Source organism: Sodiomyces alcalophilus (assembly GCF_042370955.1).
Source record: "Sodiomyces alcalophilus JCM 7366 unplaced genomic scaffold ACRALscaffold_3, whole genome shotgun sequence".
NCBI lineage: Eukaryota > Fungi > Ascomycota > Sordariomycetes > Glomerellales > Plectosphaerellaceae > Sodiomyces > Sodiomyces alcalophilus.
Window position 1 is genome coordinate 5,074,172 of NW_027263534.1, and position 15,444 is coordinate 5,089,615.

The following is a 15,444-nucleotide window of genomic DNA, read 5'->3' on the forward strand; positions in this document are numbered from 1 at the left end:
GATATAACTATATCGGGTAGCGCTGACGGTGTCCTTTATATCAATAGCGATAAGAGCGAGGAGGATAACTTTATCCTTAGTGAAGGTAAGAGCTTCCTGGGTAATAATATCTTCGGTGACGATAACGTTACCGATAAAGGTCCGGGGGCCGATAAGGGCGATAACGACGCTACGCCTTCTAATAATAGCACTCCCTCGGGCCTTTACCCGGTTTAGGAGGTAATTATAGGGGGCGACCTCCGTGATCCCCCTTATTCACGGTGCTGCTCGGGTTTTCTTAATATTATCCTGGATAGCTAAGGCCCTATTATCTTTTGCTTATATCGTAACTCGGGTCGGTAGTCGTTTAAGTGCCACTACTACTAGGAGGACTAGAATAGTAAGAAGTGCGAAGAGGTATAGTTATACTCCCCGCCCGCTATAGACCGCCCCGGTACACTAACCTTTCTCTAGATAAATCTCCGTGCTACTCGTGCTGCTATCGCTATATAAAAGGCGCTTATTAATATAGTTAAGTACGGCGGGTTTACCGATAAGAAACTTATAAGTTATCTCTCCCCTTTTCTATTTATATACTCGTGCTAACTCCTTTCTATTAGCGCGCCGCCTATAAGCTCCAGGGGAGTTACGCCGGGCCTATACCAATAACCAGTACTATAACGACCAGGGTTTTAATACGGCTTATTACGAGCGTTATTAGGCTAACGCACTTACGGAGGCCTAGATTGCTTAGTATAACATCCAGGCAAGGGAGGCTCGTAAATAAACGAAAGCTGTTTATTAAATTCGGGACCTATTAAAGGTCGGTGATAGTATAGAAGGTAACCTTAATAACGGTAACGATAAGGAATATTTTACTAGTCTATGGCTATATAGAAAGAAATGGATCTAATAGTCCGGCCTAGGGTAACACTATATATATATAGTACGTCCTTTACTATTTTTTTTTATTTCTTTTAGCGTTTAGGATATAATATAATAAATTAGTAAAGATAAGGATAGTAATAAGACCCTCCGGGGTTATAGTATAATGAATTAATAACGACGACGAAAGACCCTATAGGGTTATAATAGTTTCTGCACCTTCCGCGCCCTCTCCTCTTACCGATTATAATATTCTAAAAGAAGTTCCTCCGGGATATAACGCCTCGGCTCCTAGGTATTATCCTCGTGCCTATAATCCGCCTACTTAACTAAATACCGCCCCCTCTTCCTATTAAACCGATAAGCTAAAATCTCCTCTACCTTATACTCCTCCGACTCCTACGGCTCTATATCCACCTCTATAGGCTCAGGAGCCTATCCATCACGAGACCGCCAGGGCTCTAATAAAAAGATCGGGAAAATATTATAGATCTTTATCGACTACGGAAGATCCAGCTTATAGGCGAGACTATAATAACTAATAACTAAGGTGATACGGTATAGTCCGAGCTACTTATCCAAGAGTTTCTTACTAGGCCGCTTCTATTTATTGTTTTTCGAGGAGACTAAGATATAGTCCCCTACCTTAAATCGCTATTAAGTCCGCCCGGTATTATAGAACCTCTTATAAGACTCTTAAGCCTTCCGAATAAAAGTTTCTATTACTTATCGATTAGCGATTAGGTGCTTTACCCGCTATTTAGCGGATACCGCCCTAATATCTAACGACTTAGGTAATCGGATATTATTAGGGCTATAAGGGTTATAGCCTATTAACGCTATAAAGGGCGTCTACTTAATTACTAAGTACTATACGGTATTATAGCTAAACTATATAAAGGATAGCTTATCTACCTAGTCGGTCTACTCCCGCGAGTAATAGCTACAAAGGTAATACTTAATACTCTGATTCTAACGTTTAGTCTACCTATCGGTTTAAGGATAGAATATAGTGGATATCCGGCGGTAAACGCCTAAGAGACCGTATAGGGTCCTTTAAAACTTACTTATTAATAAAGAACCCTGATCCGAAATAATACTATCCGGTAACCCGTAAACACTAAAGACTCTTAACTATATAACATCGGCTAAACCTTTAGCGGTTAGTGCACTACTATAAGGGATATAAAGGGAATGCTTCGTATAACGGTAAACCACTATAAGGATTATATCCTTCTTCTTTTTACCCTAATTAATAGGAGGGAGACCCGTAATAAAATTAATTAAGATCTCCTAAAATAAATAAGACGGAACCGGAAGACTAGCTAATAGGCTATAAGGCTTATACTATCTCCCCTTAGTCCTTTAATAAACCCTATATATAGGCATAAACTCCTTCACGTCCCGGGATATATACTCCTAATAAAATAAGTCCGAAATCCTCTTAGTCGTTCTGCTAGAGCTATAATATCTAGCGGTGGGTTTATTATAGAAGGCCTATAGGATCTTTTTCCTTAACCCCTATATATCTAGGATAAAAAGGCGACCTTTAAAAAGGATTAGGCCCTCTTTATCCCTTAACTATAAGTCGGATAACCGGTCCTTCCTAGATAAAGAAATATAAAAGGGATTATCCCTTTAGGTATCGGCCACCTCTTCCTTTAAACTTAGTAATAAGTCCTCGGAAACCCTAGGTGCTTTGCCCGCCTTCTCTACCTATCTTAATATAAACTTATAAATAAACCCCTTAACAGGCTTCTAACGGTCCGCGTCCAGGTCCGCTTAATCGGAAATATACTATAGTTTCCGCGATAGACCGTTAGCCGGATTCTAAGCTCCTAGCCGGTACTTAATCTTAAAATCGAATACTAATAGTTCCTCTAACTATCGCGTATACTACGGCTTAATCTTTAGCTTATCTATTAGGTATCGATAATTAAGGTGATCCGTTAGAACTTCTACTAGGGTCTAGCTATAGGCTAGGTAGTGCCTCTAATACCGAAATACCTTAATAATAGTGATTAACTCCGTGTCCGGAGTCGAATAGTTTAACTCCGTACCCTTAAGCTTCCTCGAAAAGAACACGATAGGATACTATACCCGATCTATACACTAACTAATTACCGCCCCTAAAGTAAATCCCGACGCGTCCGGTTCCAATCGAATAAGTAACTTAGGGTCGAAATACTATAAAACCAGAGCCACCTAAAACCTTTAGCGTAACTCGTTAAAAGCCTCCTTCTCCTTTATAGATAATATAAACACCCCCTTTACTTTACTCTTCTTTATTAAGTCCGAGAGCGGCGCTATAATCTTTAAATAGTTCTAAATAAAACGCCGATAGAACCTAGTAAAACCCAGGAAGATTTAGATAGTTTTTACCGAGTTTAGCTCTTATTAATCGCGGATAGCCTTAACCCTAGACTAATCTATACGAACCCTATCCACTTTAATAATAAACCCTAGGAACTCTACCTCTTAAGTCTCGAATATATACTGCTCTAGATTCGCGTATAATAACTACTCCCTTAACCTCCCTAAAACCTCCTTAACGTATACTCGATAAACCTTAAGGTCCTTATTATAAATTAAGATATCGTCTAGATAGACTATATAAATCGTGTCGACTAACCCACTTAATACCTAGTTAATATACTATTAAAAGCTAGCGGGGGTATTAGTAAGCCTTAAAGGTATAACTAAGTACTTGAAATAACTATAATAAGTCCTAAAAGCTATCTTCTACTTATTACCGGGTCGTATATAAAGTCGATAATACGCGTCCTTAAGGTCTAGCTTAGTAAAGACCTTCGATAATAAAAGCCGGTCTATAATCTTATATATTAATAGGAGTAGCGTGCGATCTTTACGAGTAACCTTATTTAACCCCCGATAATCTATATATAGTCTTAATTTCCCCCCCTTTTTCGGTATAAAAAGAATAGGAGTACCCGTAGGGCTAGTAGAGTAACGGATCTAACCCTTAGCGAGGGCGCCCTAGAGGTACTCCCGTAACGCCGCTAACTCCTCCTCCGCTAACGGATAAATCGGCCTAAACGGGGGCGTCTTCCCTTCCTCTAACTTAATTCCGTGGTCCTACTAATAATACCTAGGCAGCTTACCGGCCTCCTCCACGTTAAATATATCTAAGAACTTATAATACTATTCCGGCACGGCTACTAATAACTCTGCTTAACCCGCGGGTAAGGGGTTTTCCGGGGGTTCGGGTAGTGGTTTAGGTGGGGGAGTAGGCGTGGTCGTATCCTCTAAGACGTGAGCTTAAACGCGGCTAACCCGCGCTACCTAAGACCTAACGAGTCTAACGGTTACCTTCGCCCTATTTATAGCCCTCTTTAACTCTTTCCGTGAACCTATAAACTTTAACTCCTCTTTCTAAATCCGAAAAGTCTAACTTTTCTCTGCTTAGTTAACTATTAGGTTATACTTAGTTAACTAAGGGATCCCGAGGATAACCTTTAACCTATCTTTACCTAAATCACTAATATATAACTTTATATACTATATCCGTATACGATTCTAATTATCCGTGATCCGAACTATAAATAAGATTGCTCCGAGTATCTAAGTTATATATGCCTTATTTAACTACCTAACTTCTTTAGGAGGTCCGGTGATTATTTTACCGGGGGGTATTACGTGTTTATTAATAATATCGAAGTCTATAGCGCTATCTAGAATCGTAACTTAATAGTCCTATCCACCGTTTAGTCGTATATTAAGCTTTACCCTTATTAGACTAGGGGGAGGGTCCGACTCTAACGGCGCGTTATCCTAGGCCTAACCCTATAGGGCTTAGGGTGGGGCTTATATCTAACCTAAAGTGGGTCGACTAAAGGCTATAGCCTCCTAATTAGGGTTAGTAGCCGAGGTAGAACTTTAGCTAGCCCGCCTATTCCGTAGATAAGGGTAAAAAGGTCGAATATAGCCCTCCTCTCCGTATTTATAATATTTCCGAGGGCCTAAGAATTCCGAGGTTCTGCTAGGGTTATCCTACGGTTAGGCAGGAGTAGCGGTAATAGCCACGGCTATAGTAGCAGGGGGCGTAGGCGAGCTTTTATAAGAACCGCTGGCTTAGGGTAATAAGGGTTTACTACTAGTTCCGCGCTTCCTTTTATAACCCTAATCACGGGATATATACGAGTAATAGCCGCGATCCCGATTAGACGGTTTACTCTTATAAGATAATATAACCTTAGCCTATTAAGCCGCGACGTTTAGCTCTTAGAAGGTCTTATATAGAATCCTAGTAATAATTTAATCGCGTAAAGGTCTATTTAATTTAGATATCATAAACTATATACGCTATTTATTAGGAAGGGGGATAGATACCTTATTAAATAAGGAATCTAACGTATTAAGAAATTAATCGTAGGTCTAACCGGGTTACTAAAAGGTCCGTTCCGAAAAGATTTATTCCGTAACTAATAACTCGCGGGTCTCGCTATCGACTAATTACTCGGTTAAGAAGGTCTTTAGCTCGGCCCACGTCGCCTTTATTAAAGAACTATAGGTCCTCCTTTAGTAGGCTCGCTAACAGGAATTTATATTTCTCTTAAGATAACTAGCGGTAAAGTAAACCTTCTTCGTCTCTATTATAAAACTAGCTAGATTAAGGTAAAAGCGTTCCTTAATCTCCTCTATAAAGGTTCTAAACTAATCGTACGACTTATTATCCTATTTCGGGGTAGGAAGGTTTACCTTAAATAAATCGCCGCGACCACCTCGAGGATAGTAGTGGTTCGATAAGTAAGGGGGTAGGGTAGTATCTAGGCCCTCGCTATAATAAATAGCTTTTAGACGCTCTAACTTACGCTCTTACTGCTTACGTTCCTTATAGTGGTTTAGGAGGAAGTCTAGCTCCTCGGGGAGCAGTTAATCCGGAGGATAGTTCTTTAGTTCCTTAATATTAAAACGTATATCCGACTAAGGGTAAGACGGTGGCTTTATAGTATTAACCGGGGGAGCCGCGGGTATTTTACGCTAAGAGACTATATGAGGCTTATATTAAGGTGCTAGAGACGGTTCTGGCTACGGCTTTAAAGGGCCCTACGGGATAATAGTCTCCTGGTTACTAGGCAGAGGCGTGGTGGTATCGCTTCTAGGACCAGGAGATAGCGTATACTTACGAACCGATTCGTGATCTCTATCCTTAGGAGGAGTAGTACTAAAACGCGTATAAGGAGGTATAGTTATTCCTTAGCTAATTAGTAAAGGTGAATTCTACTTATAACTCTTAATAGTCGTTATACCTATTAAAACGGTTAAGCGAATAATATATTAAGGGGTTTCCGTATAAAGAGTAAAAAGACGTTATAAGATAATTAGAAAGGTAATATAAACTAATAGGTCGAATTAAGAGTTAAATTACTCGCTAAACCTCTAAGTTAGGAGTTTAGCTTTACCTATCCCTTTTATAGATAACCAGAGCCTCTTCCCCGAGAACCTTATAGAATCCCCCTGAAAGCATTCCTAGGACCACGATCTATCCGCCGGTGGTCCTCCCTATCACACTATACTAGACCAGCCCGGATAGTATTAGTCCCGGAGCCGACTCGACTACCTATCTCCGGATACCATACCCTATCTAATCCCCTTCGTGACCGCCAAGACGCACTATTCCCCTCTTATTCAGGCTATCCCTGTCTTCGACGAATTATACCCGTGATAATACGGCTATAGAATATCCCGGTATCTAGACTACTTAGGCTAAGGTTAACTACCCTCTTCCGAAATAGGATAGGATATCCTAGGCGAAGTACTGGACCTTTATCTAGGAGATAAAGAAACGGTTTATAATCGACCCCTATAGCTTTCTAACTAACACTACTGAGAATTACTTTATTATCTCCTACTTACCTTACTATCTTAAGGACTATTAGCAGAATAAAGTGCGCTATAAGTATAACGGATAATCCGCGCGGGTCTTATAGCTAGTCCTCGAGGCCTGGCCCGGTTAATAGGTGGACTACTATGATGCCCGTCTCCGGGAAGTCGCTATTTTAATTATATCCAAGCAAGAGTCCTTCTAGAAACATAATAAGACCTTCTAATAATTTATTCGGAAATAGAAGACTCTAGAGTCTGAACTGCTAGAGGAACTGTCTGAATTCTGGCGTATATAAATAGTCCTGACTATAGTCTATCAAGTACCCCGCGACTATATTATAGCCTAGGGAGTCCCACGGGTATATAAAGAACTCGCCCCTTTATACTAGAAGGCAGAGGCCTTAACGTAACCCTTTAAGAGTCGCTTTCGGGGTAGGCTATGATTATAATATAGCTAATATAATGAGCGTAATAACTAAGGTAATAGGCAGGGCTATCGAGATTAACCGGCGGCCCCCGCCACTTAGCCCTAGGCTATAGCGTACTCTTAGAGCTTGTCTAACTTAGTACCAGGATACGGCGAGCTATTTTCTTTTTCCTCCTATCCACCTACTAAGAATATTACTTATTATAACTACTAATAGCGAGGCTATTATATAAGCACCTATAATAACCCTTAGGTGAAGTAATAAAACCCGAGGCAGATCTTAAACGACTAGCCTATAACCGGGATAAGGCTCGCGTTAGGCCGTGTTATAGTTAAAGACCGATAAGAACCTTCCCCGGCTAAGGATAAAAAGGCCCCTATTCAACCCGTAGAGGCCTATATTAGTATCCGTAAAGGCGGGGGTTAGGTTATAACTCTAGCGCGTCTAGATAGCGGTGCTAATAGTAATATAGCGGCTCGGTCCTTTATAGGCCGAGATGAAGTCGTTACGGGACCTTAATTAAAGGTAGGATAGTTATTTAAAGGCGTAATAATAACGACCTACTAAAAAGTATTAAGAATTATTAAGATAAAAGACTATTAGAGCCGTATAAAGACTTAACGGGACGAGTTCTATATTATAGGCCTTAACCCGTATAGCTCTAAGATTATCCTGGGTCTACCCTAGTTAGGATAAGTTAACCCTAACGTCAATTAGGTCCGAAAGACTTAGACGTACCCTATCACACAAGGTAACCTAGAGTTAGTTATATGACAAAGAACTATAAGAAAGGCGAGGGAAAACGCGTAATAAGTGTTAATACTTAAGTTACCTAAAGAGGTTACCCTTCGGATAGGTTATATAAGTTTATAGTAGTATCTGGATAGGGCAGAAAAGAAACTATTAACTAAAAAACCGGATAAAGATTATCCTAAGGCACCCTTTACCTTACCCGACTAATATAAGGACTTTATTAACCTATTTAATATTAAGGACGCGGGCTGGCTACCTGCCTACTAACGCTAGGACTATAGTATTAATATAAAGGAGGGGAAAATACCATTACTTAGACCTATCTACCCTCTCGCGATATAATAACTCGAAGTACTCCGATAATATATTAAGCATCTACTCGCGAAGGGTTGGATTAGACTATTAAGTAGTCCGGCAGGAGCCCCTATCCTGTTTATCCCGAAGAAGGGCGGAAAGCTACGGCTCTGTGTTAACTACCGCGGGCTTAATAAGGTACCGGTTAAGGACTACACTCTACTCCTACTAATACACGAGACCCTGCATAGGCTATCTACTACTAATTACTATAATAAGCTAGACCTTAAGGATGCCTACTACCGGCTCCGTATCCGGGGGGAGATAAATAGAAGACGGCTTTCCGGATAAAGTACGGGCACTTTGAATACCTTATAATACTATTCGGACTTATAAACGCCCTAGCGAGTTTCTAATAATAGATTAACTAAGCCCTGGCTAGTCTTATGGATGCTATTTATATAATATACCTTAACGATATTTTGATTTATAGTCGGGACCTGGACGAGTACCGGGTGTATATATATTAGGTCCTATAGTAACTCCGCCACTAGTCGCTTTTTACTAATCCCGAGAAATATAAGTTTAAGACCCGTAAGGTCGAATTCCTTAGGTTTATCTAAATCCTAGGAGAGTCTATATAGACCCTGTATATATTGAGGCTATCCGCGATTAGGAGTAGCCTAATATCGTTAAAAAGATTTAAGGTTTTACCGGCTTTACGGGGTTCTATAGGCGATTTATTAAGAACTACTTAAAGGTGGCTATACCGTTATCAAATCTAATTAAGGGGGGAACCCCGGGATTATTATTCTCGGACTAAAGACTAAGGCAGTATTTACCGAAATAAAGAGTCTTTTTATAGAGGCACCCGTCCTTCGGCACTTTAACCCTATATTGCTTATACGTATTAAGCCCGACGCGTCGGTGTTTATAATTAGCGTAGTTATTAACTAGCTCGAGGATAGAATATAGCGTCCTATTACGTTTATATTCCGGAAACCATATAGACCTAAACTTAATTATAGTATACCTGATTCGGCGCTAATAGTAATTATTAAATTATCCGGTACCTATAGGCACTACGTGGCTTATAGCCACACTCCCGTATTAGTCCTTACCGATTATCTAAATCACCGCTACTTAATAAATAAGCTAAAGTTAAAGGCGTAGTATATATATTAGCTTAAAGAGATTATAGCCTATAATTTCGAAATTAAGCATCGGCCGGGCTTATTAAACCTAGCTAATAGCCTGTTACGGAAATCGTAGTATACCCTAAAGAACTCCGAAGAGACCGCAAAACGTGCTAAGCCCCTAGAAGTATTTTTAAGAAAGTTTATCCTAGGATTAATTACCCTAGGAGTGGTCGCTAATCCCGACTCGCCCACGTTATATAAAGAAAGGTTCGAGTTATTCCGACTATACTACTTGGTTATTCCAACTGTAGCTGAGACTTAGACCTTGATCTTCGTGTTAATCCTCCTTATTATTAATATATGTTATTAATCTACGTCGTTAATCTGTAGATGGAGGCCGCGCGTTCTGTTACCTTATTATATAAACCACTAAATAAGAATAAGTTAACCGCGGTCGCGTAAGCGTAGGTATGGGAGAGGAAGACAAAGAAGAAGACGAAGAGGAAGACGAAGAGGAAGACTGAGAAGAGGAATTACTACTACTACTGCTATTAGCTCGATCGAACAAACTACTTATCCGTTAATTAAGTCCACACGATTAAATTAATAAAAAGACGTCGAAGTGTTTTACGATCGTAGTTAGGAAGGATATACTTCGAAGGGTCTATGTCTGAACTATAGTCGGAATAACCAAGGGGTATAGTCGGAATAACTCGAACCTAAAGAAATCGTCGCGGCTTAGGCTAAAGACCCGTTTTATATAAACTAGCGAGAAGCTAACGATAACCGGTAAAGGGCTAGCCCCTTTTTATAAGATAAGTAAGATATCCTATGTTTTCGAGGAAAGGTTTTTATACCCGACTATTCTGGTTTATATAGAAAAATTCTATAAGTGTTCCATAATAGTCTAATAGCTAGTTACTATAGAATTAAGAGGATAGTCCGACGGATCTCTCGCTATTACTTTTGGACTTATATATTCAAGGATATTCGGGAGTTCATCCCTACCTGTCTAGTATATCAGCGTACTATATATTAAGTGGGCGATCTCGAAGAGTAAAGAGATATTCAGGGCAAAGGCACTTCGTGGTCAGGATATAATCAGACTCAAGTCTAAAGGGGTGATTTCTGTGTTCCCTTCCCTGTGATACTCTTCTTTTACTCTGCGCGCGAAACTGGCGGAACTAATCGATAGATATTTTATATACATTCTGGCGACGAGTACGGCACGGCGGGGACTGGATCGGGACAATATGATGGTGGAGTGAGGATACACGGAGTGCCTCGAAAGGAATTTAAAAAAAAGAAAAAGGAATAAAATTCCCTTCTAAAAGAAAAAGGGTGACTTAGTCGGCGGCGAGGCCGGCGAGACTTAGCTATAGGTTATTATCGAGTTCCTGCACGAGGGTATTAGCTCTTAGAGGAGGAGGAGGAGTCGGAGTAGCCGGCGAGGGGGTATCTCCACCCTTATCTTCGTTATTATTATTAGTCGTAGTGTTATCCTTAAGTAGAATAGGAACGGCCTTCTTCTTAGCCTTACCGTTTTTCTGGGCACATAGCAGTTATAGGGTAGGCGTGCTATAGACGCCGTTACTAACGCCTAGGTTAGAGAGCACTACGGCGGTATTACTATTTACGATAGGACCGGTAACCGATCCCCTAGCGGTAATACCGCCCTAAAACCCTAGGAGCTGCTTTAGCAGGTCCCGTATTTCCTTCCAGGCCTTTAGGGAGGCCGATATTTCCTGCGGAGCGGTCTATAGCAGAGAGAGTATAAGCCTATATCGGGGTATAAACGACTACTATTAACCTAGTAGTAGTGGTATTTCGCCGATTTCTCTAAAAAGGTATATAAGTAAGGAGTTAAATATAGGCTAATAACAGGACACATACTAACGCTATATCGGCACGACTTATAGAAGATAGTGCCCGCGTCCTTTAAGTCTAAATCGGCTATATAGCCGGCATACTATAGGCATAGCAGAATCATCCTTCCTATATCTACCGACCACCACCTCCACTTTTATTAGTACGGGAGGTAATTTCCTAGCTAAATCGTTAATAGCCACCCTACTCCTAGGTATCACCCTAGACTTTAGGTTCAGGTAAAGTCGCCTAAAACAGGGGAAAAGGGTATCTGCTAAGAGCCTTTAATACACGCTTCTTAGTGGTGTTACGCCCACCACTTTACGGCACCTACGCCACGCCATAAACGCCTTAGAAGGACGCTATAGTGTTACCTCCCTTTAAAAAGGAGGCTAAAAAATCTTTTTATAGACCTACTATAGCTAGACGGAAGAAGGCCTAAGCGCCTTAACCGCTAGCTAATAGCGGCACGTAACTAACTACTAAACCTATACTACCGGGTATAACGGTATAAGATAAGACTTTCGCGGATAAAGCCCGGAAGTAGTGCTAATAGATAATAAACGAAGCCCTATAGGTGCTATAGCGATAAAGACATACTATCGATATCCTTTTTTAGGCGGTTAAAGGAGGAATCGATAAAGCGAAGGCGTCCGTAGACACCGATATAACGCTTACTACCCGGCTCGGTAACGAATTTATCGACCTAATTAAGACCAGAGGCCCGACCCTGCTTATAGGAACCTAGGCCGCTAATAAGATAAAGGAGGGTGCCCCGGCCCCCCCCGCTAAACCGCCGGCTAGTATTAAGCCGGCTAGCTAGACTAACCCTAGCTTGCCGTCCGCTAGTATACCCCCTAGAACCTTGAAGGATCTAGGCTAGCAGAATAACCCCTAGATATAGACCACCGTTATTAAAAAGGGTAAGAAGAATATATCCCTGAAGGGCACTAATAAGCCCCCGGAGAAGCAGCTATAAGGAGGGAAGTAGAAGGCAGACTATAGGATCTTCCTCCGATTCCTATCCTAGATTATCCCGGAACTAAACCGCTATAAAGCACTTATAGTTATTAGGCGTACTATTACTAAGACCCGGAAGGTAGACGACTAGGATATTATCCGAATCGACTATACCTATACCGGGGTCGCCCTATATCTAAGGAACACCTAAGCTAAATAGAAAATTCTATAGGCAGGGGACGATATTATTACCGCGACTAACACCCTAGGTATATAAGGTGCGGAAGTCTAGTATACCTATATAATCTATAAGGTAATCGACTAAATTAGTAACCTTAAGGTTATAGAGGATATAGTAAAAGACGAAGCCCTATAAAGGATAGGGCTAAAGCCGGTACGGGTCTAAAGATAAAACTAACCGAACTATAGCGGGCTCGCGAGCTAGCTTATCTTATTCTAGTCGTAACCGAAGTATCGGTTCCGACTATTTAAGACGTTTATAACCGCGAAGCCCTAGGAAAATAAGCGCCCTATTATATAATATAATAAGTGCTAGGGTTTCTACCCTCGGCACGCCTATAATAGGAAGACCCGATATAAGGGGTACGGCTTTACCGCTAAAGACTATACCTATAAGATCCGATATATTAACTGCTTTAGACCCTACCCGGCGAATAATCTAAACTACCCGGCCCGACTAAATAGAGTGAACAGGGAAGTTACCTCCCCCTTTAAGGCGGAACTTAGTAAGATCCGCGCGAAGGGTAACGCCCTCTAAGCGAAGCTTAGAGCACCGACCTAGACCTCCACGGATAAGGCCGATATTCCTAAAAATAGCGATACTACCTAAGGAGAAGCCGTCTCCGATACTAGCGAAGCTAATATTAATAATAATAAAGGGGATAATAACGCTAACGCTAATAATAGCGGGGAAACCTAAAATAGCGTTAAAATAAACGTTAATAACCCTAAGACCCCCGAAGGGGACCCGGTCTAGTACCCCCTATAGACTCCTAAAAGGAAGTCTATAAAAAGAGACGATAAGACCCCGATACTAGTATAGAATAAGAAGCCTATACTAATATAGGCGTGGCTATGGAAGGGACCCCCCCCGGCTAATAAGGCCGGGGACTCTACCGCTAAGGCTATAATAACTAAAACCCTAGAGGATAAATCGTTACCCTAGACGCTAGTATAGCTACTAGGGGGCCGGAATAACCCGGTCGGCTTTAATATACGTTTAGCAGAATATAGATAAGAACCTAGCGCTGTTTAGGGTAGTATTAGCGATAGTATAAGAGGCCCGCCTTAACGTGCTAATATACTAGGAACCCCTAAAAGGAGACGCTAGAAATAGGACGCTGCCTAACCTTCCTGGCTATAAGAAATACTCGCCGATACGTATATAGCCCGACCCCGGGGAGGAACCCAGGGTTATTATATATATAAAGGCGAGCCTATACTTATAATAACTAGAGTCGCCCCTACCCGGATCTAGGGACCTGCTCCTAGTTAAGGTAAACGGTATAAACTTCTTAAATATCTACCACGGCACGATAAGTAATACCGATACTTAGAAAGACTTTAAGGCCTCCGGATAAACACCCCCTATTAATATAATAATCGGGGGAGACTTTAATACACGATACTATAACTAAGAACCGGGAGTTTCCTAGGTTACTAGTAAAGGTAATAAGATTACTAAGTGGATAGATTAGTATAGGCTAAGCCTATATAATACCCCCGGAGAGGCGACCTATAGCCGGGGGGGGGGGTATATACCGTTATAGACCTAGTCTTTTTAACGGCACTACTTATAGATATTAGAGTAAAGGCAGAGGCCGGCCCCCTAGCCTACTATTACCCGCTATTAGGATGAATCGGCACCGTGTATATTACCCCGGAGAATACTATTACTAGACCGGACCGCTTTAAACTACCCGAAAAAGCAGAAAAGCGTGCCGTAATCCGAAGGGAAGTCGTAGATAGCCTATAGCTAGTCGACCGCCTTTAGGTAAGGACCCTAGATTCGATTAATAGGTAGGCTAAATACCTAGTCGATATTATTATAAGCCTACTATAATAGCTTAGTAGGAAATACCGCGGGCTAGCTAGTAATAGGAAGCTATAGTGGAACGACGAATATAGAGTAGCCTATAAGGCAGCGATTATCTATAGATATCACGACCCCGATAATACCGAAGTATAGGATATTTTCCGGAAAACCGTAAAACGGATTAGCAGGGAATACTAGAATAAAAGGATTAGGGGCGTTAAGAACGCCGATAAACTATATAAGATCGTCGGCTAGTATAAAATAAGGGACGGTATAGCCGCCCCCCTAATCTTTTATAATAGTCTAGGCTACTTCGAGGACGCTAAGAAAGGGGAACTCCTTTATAAAACAAAACTAGCTAGGCGGCTAGATATCCTGGACCTAGAGGACCTATAAAACCACCCGCTAAAGGGACTAGATAGGGTTATTCCGGAGGACGGCCCTATCTTTAGGGATAAGGTAAGACGATATATGGTAGAAGTTAATACTATAGCCCTAGGTAGTGATAATACTAGCGTCCCCCTACTCTAACTAGTCTAGCCCGAAATTAAAGAGGAGGTTCTAGAACTCTTCGAAGCGTGTAGGCTAACCGGGTACTACCCCCGACCCCTTTATAAAGGAGATATAGTGATAATTAATAAACCAGGGAAGGACGCTAGCTTTATTACCGGCTATAGGCCGATTTAGTTACTTAGTATACTAAGTAAAGGCCTAGAACGTATTATAGTAAAGAGGACGGCCTATAGGGCGATAAGCGCCGGAATCCTAAGCCTATAGTATATCGGAGTATTACTAGGACGATCCACGATTAACCTAGCAGCGATCCTAATATATAAGGTTAAGTTATAGCTTATATAGGGTAAGCAGGTTATTATAGTGACTACTAATATAAAAGAGGCCTTCGACTCCGTTCTGTATAGATAGTTTATCTATAGACTACGTAAATAAGGCTAGGATAAACCGATAATACGATAATAGGAGAGCTTCGCCTTAGCACAAAGCGCTAAGGTGATCTTCGGCACCTCCTGCCCCGAAAGGTATACCCCGCTAGACCTAGTAAGCGTCCTATAAGGCTCCCCGGCCTTACTAATCGGTTACGCACTTAGTATCGTAGAAATACACCGCCTACCTAATAAGGAGAACCGATTTAGCTACGATAATAATATATATATCGTCGTAGCGGATACCGATACTAAGACCGCGGTAAAGATAATTAAGGAGATACTATAATAGTAAC